Genomic DNA, 4,286 nt, shown 5'->3' on the forward strand with positions numbered 1-4,286 from the left:
TGAAGTTAGGTATGTTGAAGCTGACTAGTAGTATTCTCGAAGAAATCAGAGAGGGTCAGAAATTAGATTTGGGATTTGTCGACCAGTTACTGTTAATCAACTAAGGAAAATGAGGTGATTTCAGGATCGATGAGAATCATGTGATAAAATTGTGAGACAAAGTTTTTGTGTCTGATGTGCCAGATCTTAAGAAGAGTATTCTTTAGGAAGGTCATAGGGGTGGTCTGAGTATTCATCTCGGTGCTACTAAAATGTATCAAGACTTGAAGAACATGTTTTGGTGGCCAGGAATGAAGAAGGAGCTGGCTGAATTTGTTTATGCGTGTTTGACTTGCTAGAAGTCAAAACTTGAACATCATAAATCGTCGGGTCTGATGCAACCGCTGAGTATTCCTAAATGGAAGTTGTCATACCCCAAAATTTCTCCTACTTTTTTAAAACTTTTTATCTAGCTTATTGCTTATATCATATGCAAAATTTCATACAATCTAACCATTCATTTATAGTAGCATTTTTCAAATTACATCATTGGATTCAAAGACTTCTTGTTACAAGATATTTAGGTGGAATTTGCAAGCTTATGGCGATATTGGTTTGTCTAGACATTCTAATTATGGATGCAACATTGTGGATTGATCTTGATTCTTGAGTCAAGTTTTCATATTAACCCCGAATCTTTGGTTTTAGACCCCTGATCAGTTTTAAGACATATCCTTGGTTAACCATTTTTATTTAGCAATCTCATGTGGTGATCATTTTGGATTCTTGTTTGGTTCATGATGTGTCACCCAAGAGGTCAAGATCATTTAGTTTCAAATGTTCATTCAAATTTAAATTAGGGAGGGAATACTTGTAGTATAAACGCAATTCATACAAAAAGGCCTTTTACATTCAAGTCACCTTATAAGGAATACAAAATCACAAAATTCCATACAAGTTATCACATGTTGACCTAACATTTGACTTTGGTCAATTGTTGAGTTTTTGGTCAAACAGTTGACCAAAGTCAACTACTATTTCTAATCCTTACCCATAATTCCTCATTTACAAGCCAACTCATTTCACTCCTATAACTTCAAGATTCTTCATGCTTTGGTGCCATGCTCCCATGCCATACCAATTTTGTGTGCCATTCTTTAATGATACCTTTTCAAGCCATGATCACTCCACCAAATTAGTAATGGCCCTGCATCAAACAAACCAACAATTCAAGTTCATAAAGCTAGCATAATATTCAAGCATAGTTATCACATCAAACACCAACCATGACACATATGCATACATAATGCAAACTATGCCAAAAACCAAGAAACGAATCATTCACAAAACCAAACTTAGCATATCTCAATTCAGTTCACAAATCATGCTAACTTATTTATAGCAATCATCATGTGACATTCCATTACCATAATAACTTGCATAATCTCTAAACTACTATATGACACTTTACATTAACAATCCCAATTCAATACTAACATCAGCTAACTTTAAATGTCAGCAGAGAACAAACTAACAGTTGATGTTTCATTTCAAAACTAATAACACTAACAACCATGTTACACTAACACTTTAACATAATTAACCCTAACACAATTCTAACAATTTGAAACTGTCAATTCCACTACACAATTAATCATAATAACTTGTTCATAGAACCTAGTCTCAAATTCTAGCATCCAGACAATGTGTCTAATATTTAGTGTTCGTTAGCCATAACTAGTTAACCTCAAGTTCAAACCCTTAGCTAACTAATATCAAAATCAACTAATGCTTCTACTATTTTAATTTCCTAACATTTCCATTATTGAGCACATTATAATGAATCTTATCCAAACTATCATCTCTAACACTTCTCTTTCAAAACTCTACAATTCACTAACTTATTAACAAAGTAACAATTAACCAATTGTAAAGTTTCGAAACACGTTCAACCAACACTAATGCCAATACATGCTAACAAACATTTGAACCGAACTCGAAACCAAATAACTCTAAGAGGTGTTAACTCTTTTTACAATAGAACTAACTTTAGCTATTGTATTAATTCAAATGTCTCCCTTAACTAATCTTAAAACTGACTCATTCCATCCAAACTTAACGGTGAACACATCATAAACTCAACACCTTCTAATAACTAACTTTAGTTCATCTAACTAATCAATTTCAATTAACAACTAACTTAACAGAAGCTAACAATTTTTACAGAATTGCTAAAAGTTAACAAAGTGACACTATGAATGTTAAGTGACCTAAATCCTGCCCTAACAGAGCTACCTGAGCTACCCTAATCAGTTACATATTCAAACTCAGATTCATGGACATTCAATCATTTTTCACACATTATTCAATTATCTCCAATCATTGGCTCATAAATCTTTCTCAACCATCACCTCATCATAGAATTCGCAGAAATCAAAACCTCACTCAGTATAATTCAATTTCTTTGAGAATGCAGCTATAGAAGGAGAAGAAGAAGAAGGTAGTTAAAGGAAAATGGAATTCAAAACCATTGACTCTGGAGTCTCTAGAATTCTTGCTCCATCATCACCTTCACCATTTGCAACGAGCACCAGGACGCATCTCAGTCTCGTAGGTTGGTTAAACTTTATCTCCTCGCTTAAATCTCCTTACCAAAATGTAGAGGTCGTCCTTGGGAGACAAACCCCTAAGGTTTAGGCTCAAATTATTTTTCCTTCATTGTTTAATTGCAATTTGTAGTTTTAGGGTTTTTCTTCCTTTTGCTTCGATTTAGATTATGGAGGACGATTAGGTAAAAATGGATGATGTATTATGAAAGAAGAACAAGAGACAAACACTTTGATGTATGAATGGACGTGAATGGACCTCCTCCGGAGGCTATTTCTGGTGCGGCAGAGTATGTTAGGTCAGGAGAAGCAAGTTACACGTTTGAATGAGGAACATAGATGACTTGAGAATGAGCTTGCACTCTTCAGTATTTTGGTTTCGAGTTTGGGCATGTTGTCCTTGGCCCAAGTGACCTTTGCATGCTACACCACATCATAGTACAATACACCCCACTATGATTGCAAGCAAAAAAATGTCACCTTGGGCTTTCTGTGTTAAGCCCAGTAGTGCCCATTACTTGGCCATACACCCTTTTACCACTGTACCCTTACTTGTTTTCTTTTTTATTTTGTTTTATAGTTTTTTTTATCATTTTATTTTTTTAATGGATCTTAACACCTTGTTTCTCACATTATTTTGACATGAAAGGTGTTTTGAAAAAATATATACAAAAAGAAAGATACTTAGATTTTAGATTTTGATTATTTAATCCATTTTAATAAATAATAAAAATGATGCAACATTAGTTAGAGATTAATCTTTAATTTTTAGGATACAATTTCCAATTTAGAATTGTTATAAAATAATACACATGTTCATTTTAATTTTAGATTTATTTTTAGAATTAAGCATGATAGTATTTTGATCCCCTCGGGGTTTTTAGGCTTTAAATCAATGTGCTTGTTCATAGTTTGATCTTATCCCAGATTGACTAATTGATCAAAGTTGTCCTTGATCAAATGGTTCTTTGACATGTATGATTCCCCCATCCAATTAAGTGATCAAAAGCCTCTTGATCACTTGATAGGATTAGTCCTCTATGCTTGCACTACACTGGACAACACAGGCTCAAGACATCTTACAAGACTGTGAAGACTATGAACATCAAGCACAACAAAGAGAATCTTCTTCAACAACTTGTTAGTTACGATTCGAATTATGCGCCATGAGCCTTAACTAGTGGAGAAGAATGAGAAGGATTATTACTATCCTTGTTATGAGTATCTTTATATACGGGGCGTAAGCCCTAGTTATTCAAAGTATTCACATTCACTCATAGACTTTAGTGCAACGCAAATCGACTAAGTGACAAGTCCTCTTCCCCATAGACACTGCAGACAGATTAGACATCAAGACATCAAGGCATTGACATTTGTTGGACTCCATCATTTTCTTTCCTTGTCCATTTAAGACTAAAATCATTTTTGTAAATAAACTAAAAAACACTTCAAAATACAATTTGAAATTGTACGCCATGAGCCTCAAGCAATGCAGAACAATGAGAGGGATTATTCATATCCTTATTCTGAGTATCTTTGAATACAGGACGTAGGCCCCAAATATTCAAAGTATTTGCCTCCGATCATAGTCTTTAGTATAATTCAAATCAAGTCAATCTTTTCAAAACTAATATCAATCAAAACACATCAAATTCACTTCTCGCCTTAGGGCATTCCAAAACATTTTCACAAAGGGCATGT

At 34.0% G+C, this 4,286-nt stretch overlaps 1 long non-coding RNA gene across 1 annotated transcript; it reads right to left on the bottom strand.

The window, feature by feature from the left end:
- Positions 1-871: 871 nt before the first annotated feature.
- LOC127119097 (uncharacterized) lies at positions 872-2,988 on the bottom strand. The gene is made up of 2 exons (XR_007802621.1): positions 2,508-2,988; positions 872-1,186 (listed from the first exon to the last, which is right to left on the bottom strand). It is a non-coding gene; the product is annotated as an uncharacterized LOC127119097 (long non-coding RNA).
- Positions 2,989-4,286: the final 1,298 nt, after the last annotated feature.

Source organism: Lathyrus oleraceus, chromosome 2 (genome assembly GCF_024323335.1).
Source record: "Lathyrus oleraceus cultivar Zhongwan6 chromosome 2, CAAS_Psat_ZW6_1.0, whole genome shotgun sequence".
Classification (NCBI taxonomy): Eukaryota; Viridiplantae; Streptophyta; class Magnoliopsida; order Fabales; family Fabaceae; genus Lathyrus; species Lathyrus oleraceus.